The sequence below is a fragment of the Phoenix dactylifera genome, unplaced genomic scaffold (genome assembly GCF_009389715.1).
Source record: "Phoenix dactylifera cultivar Barhee BC4 unplaced genomic scaffold, palm_55x_up_171113_PBpolish2nd_filt_p 000843F, whole genome shotgun sequence".
Lineage (NCBI taxonomy): Eukaryota > Viridiplantae > Streptophyta > Magnoliopsida > Arecales > Arecaceae > Phoenix > Phoenix dactylifera.
Window position 1 is genome coordinate 7,194 of NW_024068208.1, and position 5,513 is coordinate 12,706.

Consider the following 5,513-nt stretch of genomic DNA (forward strand, 5'->3'; position numbering starts at 1 on the left):
GAGCTTGGTGGAATTGGAGGTTTTGGGGGGTGGAGGTGAGAGTTTTGTTGAGCTTGGATTTCGGGGGTGGCGGCGGTGGAAATGGTGGTGGTGGAGTTTGGTTTTTCTTGGGTTTGATGAGTTTGGTTTGGTTTTTGGTCCCCAAGATAGGTTTTTTCTTGGAAAAGGAGGGGTTTTGAGGCCGGTTCCTCCTCACCCTCCATGGAGATGAACTTTCTTCTGCTCAGGAGCTGCGATTTTTGGAGTTGGGAAGGCAGGGGCCGAGAAAGAAAATGGAGAAACTGAGGTGGAGGAAGAGGAGAAAGAGTAGAAGGATAGTGGGAGAGAGCAGAGAAGCCATTGGCAGATCTAAAGTTTGGATTTCGGTAAATTAGACTAGCTAAAGTTTGGATTTTTAAGAAAGCAGGGAAGGGAGGGGGGAAGGGATTGGGAGGCAGAGTGGAAGAGAGAGGTATTTAATGGGAATGGAACCGCCACAAATTGTTGACAGGAGAGGAAGGGAGAGAAAGGTCGCAAGGTCACATGGAGGGCAATGTGGAGACAAAGGGGAGGGTCAGGGGAGTCAAGCCGGTAGGAGTGTAAGCATAGTAGATCCATTATTGTTATAGGCAGAATAATAGTACAAAAAGTTTCCAACCTTTTGTTGTAACAGAGTTTGATAAATGGTTCCATCTTTTCTAGTAGATGCATTCCCACCTATTTTATTTATCCTCTCTCACCTACTGAGTAATGCTTTTATGAATTCACTTGACTTGGTTTTGCAAGTGTTGGCCAGTGCTCCTTTCTTTATGAATCACCCGTAAGTTAGTTTTGCAAGTGTTGGCCAGTGCCTCCTTTCTTTATAATCTTTCTTGGTAGATGGATGAGCTTTTATTGGTGTGGCTTCCTGTGCTACCTGGTTGCTATGCAATCGCGTGAAACATGGGATGGATTTTCTTTGGAACTTGTCTTGCAGGAGTTAATGTTTTGAAAGTGGAGTAAAAAGACCTTTTTATTCATTGGTTTCTGATGCTTAGATAAGTCGATATTAAATGCTTTGGTCCAAAGCTTCTTAGTTTCACATTTTGCATTTGGGAGTTGGTCTTGGTAAAATCCTCAAATAAGGTGAAATTTTTTTTTGCTTCTCCTTCTATGCTTGCTCTGCCTTTAAGAATTACAGCATGACTCCTGAACACATGGAACCATCAAAGACCAGCAATCCTTGTGGTTTTCATCCTAGCTACCTTTTCTGGTCCCACAGTGGGAAGGATTACTTTTACCTTTCTTTTTAATTTGAAGGTTGAAAAATAGACCTATCACCTATGTACTTTGTAATTTAGACTTGATGGTGGAAAGTTATATTAATATGCTTACTGTACTAGGTGACTATTGAAGGTTGGGTCCTTTGTTTTAGGGCAGGCAGCTCTAATCTTATTTTACTATCATGACATATAATGGTAGATCTATGACCGTTTCTTCTTTTGTTATTAAAAAAAAAAAACCCTACAGTTCTGGCGGTATTTTTAGGTCTTGATATCTGTTCTTATTGACACCATTTACACTATTAAAATGTTCACTATATAATGTTTGCAATGTAACTCTTGCAGTATGGTAATATAGCGACAATACATTGCCTATTTAAGAACCTAAGTTTTGAATCCTGGCTATGTCATGCCACTGTTAATCTTCTTGTGTTTGCAAGTGTTGAAGGTAGAGTTCTTGCTTTACATGTATTTTTCGGCTAAAAATGAAACCAACATGCATGATACATGTGACATAAGCTATTTGCCTTGCATACAGTCGATGGTAACAGCATGATGCTGCTAGCTTGATTGCATCTAGCCTTCTCCTTTGCTACTAAGATACCTTTCTTTATCTAGTCTTTTTTCAGTGATTAACTTCTTTTCCTTTCGCGCAGATATTAGAGGCAAACAATCTGCACTTCTGGTGGAAGCATGATAGACAAGTAGGTAAAAAATGGGGAAAAAAATGGACTTCATGTATCTTGAGAGTAGTTGACCCTGTAATTTGTTCTTATACATTCTTGTTGAAAACCAAGGATTTCTCTACAGACAATGCAGAGGCCTCTAGTCTTATTAGACAAATTTGGTTAATGTCCACAATCTTGATTTCACTTGCTTGGTTTTCTCCTTGAGCTGGAAATCCCTGAAAACTCCCCTGAAGTCTTCTTTTGGAGGAGTAAAAATTCTATCTTTAACCACAACAATTCCTTTGATGGTTTTTTACTTTGTTTCAACCAACAGAGGACTGATCCTTGAATGATCAGAGTCTGTAATGGATGTAATAGATTTATGTGTTGACTGTTGTCAAGGCCACTAAAGACTGATTTTAGGTATGAGCCCGTGAACCTTTATAGGTACTGTACGGTTAAAAGGTTATTGACCATTTTTAAGGACAAACATTGAGAAAAATTTTAAGTTGTGCAGGAAAAGAAAATGTTAGTATCAGGAAAAAAAAGTCCAGCAGCTGAGAAGCAGATAGCAATAATTTTGTTACCCAAAAAGTGGAGGTGGCAAAGAGAACTTTTATTAACTTGTCAAAAGAAGGCCATGAGGACCACTTCTTATGAAGCCTTGTGACATACTAGTGGTTACTGTCCTCCAGTTGCGCCTTCCAGAAGATCTTTATCAAAGAAATGCTGTTTTTGAGAAAATGCTATTTAGTTTTCAATTAGAGTTATATTATAGTTAAGAATGGTGAAGCATCTTGGTTAGAATTGTCTCAACAGTATAGCCTGCACTAGCACAGTGATTTAGGCTCATGCCATGCGAATCCCCTTCTATCTCTGGGTCTCTTTTTTGTTTTCCTAGTATGAGAGATCCTATTTGTATCTAGAACTAGGAAAGACATTATCCATGCAGTTATTCTGGTTCTTGATCCATCATAGGCAATTTGTATGCCTCAAAATTTAGAAAGCACACAAAGTTGACATAGGTGGAACAATTGACTTGGTGCCTCTAACTGAATGAAGCCACATAGGCCGAACAGCTTCCTTGTGTTTTAGAAAATAACAGCAAACCTCTAGGTTTTTTTAATATAAAAAAAACTTAAAATGATGCTATATCAGTTCAAATATCCACGTATTAGTTTGATACCAAATGTCACTACTTCCTGTTAGATGAAACACTGTTAACATGTGCATGTGTTAATATTGCAGAAATGAGGAAATAGGTCCTAAGGACTATGGGGATATATGCTAATGGGATGTGCCTTGACAATATCACAGAGTTTTTGAATGCTGGTATCCTAGTTATCTTGGCAAACAAATATCAAGATGAACAAGTATGCAAGTATATTGGTTTATCTCAGTTGAAATGACAGTTTTGAGGATTTTTCAGATGTATCAGTAGTATTACAAGAACAATAGCATGGGTTCGAATCCTTGGACAGCCACATCATGCAAAAAAAAAAAAAAAAAAAAAATCAAAGGAATCAATGATTAGGATTTCTCCCAGTTCACCCCTTCTAGAACCGCAGATCGTTGGGATCATAACTGGGTAATGTAGTTTATCAGTAGTTCTACAATATATCAGCTATAGCATGTCAAGCCATTATGGAAATATTGGCTGTTTCAGAGTAGAAGAGTGAGACTATTACAGCCACATAACAATACAAGTATCATGAAATTATAGAATGGACAAAATATGTTAGCCATGGGTTTGTTTCTAATATTTAGCTACTATAAGGAGTTTATTTATGAATAATTTTGTTGTTGTGACGAGTTCTCTTTTTCTAATATTTTTTGGAAGATGTTGTGATCTCCTGCTCTATTTGGTTGTTTTGCCTTCAGGTGAAAGAGAGGATTGTTTTCCCTGAACTTTGTCTTGTTGGAGTTGATGTTTGAACGAAGCGAATACACTTGGTCACTCTTCTTCATTCCCAAAGAGGATCATCGAGTTCCTCAGTAAAATATAACATCGACGCTCGTACAAAATTTCTTTGTTCGACATTTCCTTTCGCTGGTCGTGCTATATCAAATCCTGAGTTCAGGTGAATTTCTGCTTCTCTTTCTTCTTTTTACTTTAGCTTTAGGATTAGCAAAAATTCTGAAGATATTGAACCATGAACATCTTGAAAGGAACATGCATGCGATTTCGATGTGGGCTACTTTCTTCAGTCTTGCATTAGAAAGAGCAGTTATTATATTTCATTTCTATTTGAAGGTTCACAAGGGAAAAGAAAGACTGAATAATTAACTCCCAGAATTTTGTAGCTTAAAAACATGGAGTAGGTTGAGTAAATAAAGTTGCGATTGGAGGTTCGGTTTTGGGTTTTTACTGACTTATACTTTCAAACTCCAACTTAGTATCGTGTTAGCATAATTTTAGAAATCACGTAATAACCTATATCAGCCCATAATATTTTTCTTTGTTAGTATGATCCTGTATCAGTCAGTATTATTTTTCTTTGTTAGCATGATCTTGTTAGAGTAATTTTAGAAATTACATAATAACTTATATCTGCGAGTAATATTTTTCTTTATTAACATGATCTTATATCATCATGTATTAGTTTTCTTGTATGAAGTTTGTACACGAGCATATATAACCCTTGAGATATACCGAATATGATGGAGTAGAAAAATAAAATCATTTTTTTCTCTCTCTTTTTCTCTTGTTTTCCTCTTCTTCTACAAATATGTTAACATACTGCATGTATATTATATAGCTATGTCAATATATGCATCAATATATTTCCTTGCGCATGAGACATGTAATGAAAAATATACTGAATGTTTCGTACATATCCTTGCAGGAGGCTCAGCTCTCTATTTTGACATGGAAATCAATAAGAAATCTCCCAAAGCCATCTGTAAACCAGAATCTTTTCCATTATTCCAGTCTTTCCACATAATTTGAAGAATGGAAAAACTGGAGTTAAAAAATATAAAACGGTCAGTGAAAAGGTAATAAGCTATCTTCCAAACAATTTTGATAGAAAGAATATAAAGTTTCACAGAAAAAAATAAGGAAAAGATGGGGTGAAAGGAGAGAAAGAGGCCATGTTCCCTAGGAATGTGGTGCGAGAAAAGAGAACCTTTATCACAAAGTTCTCATAGGCCTGAACATTGACCACTTCATAATGGGCTTTGAATGCCTTGCAGGTGCCCTTTCTATGAAAGCCATATTAAGTTAATCTTGTTTATTTTATAATTAGGTACTGTTAATAGTTGAAATGACATCTTCTTCTATTTGTGCAACAGTGTGACCAGCACAAACAATAAAAATAATTGAAAGGCATCGATATGGCGAGACCCACATGAATGGCAGGTGACTAGTGGGTCCTTCCTATGTGCAGGAAACTAAGAGCTAGAGGACATGACAAGGTGGCAGATTTGCTCTTTCTTTGTGAACAGAAAGGAAGCAAATTAATGCATCATAACTATTCTCATGTCTTGATAAAAATGGCTTTATTGGACATGTGGCTTTAGTTCCTCATTGTCTAGAAAAATTGCAATTGATAGCACCTTGCTAGAAATGCTTTTGCTGCAAAATTATTGCATTCAGGAGAAG

General features: G+C 36.7%; 1 long non-coding RNA gene across 2 annotated transcripts; it reads left to right on the forward strand.

The window, feature by feature from the left end:
* Nucleotides 1-1,940: 1,940 nt before the first annotated feature.
* Nucleotides 1,941-5,299, forward strand: LOC120107369. 2 transcript variants are annotated; one of them, XR_005509196.1, is made up of 3 exons: nucleotides 1,941-3,990; nucleotides 4,756-5,104; nucleotides 5,204-5,299. It is a non-coding gene; the product is annotated as an uncharacterized LOC120107369 (long non-coding RNA). The 2 variants fall into 2 exon arrangements; XR_005509197.1 differs by lacking the exon at nucleotides 4,756-5,104.
* The last annotated feature ends 214 nt before the right edge of the window (nucleotides 5,300-5,513 follow it).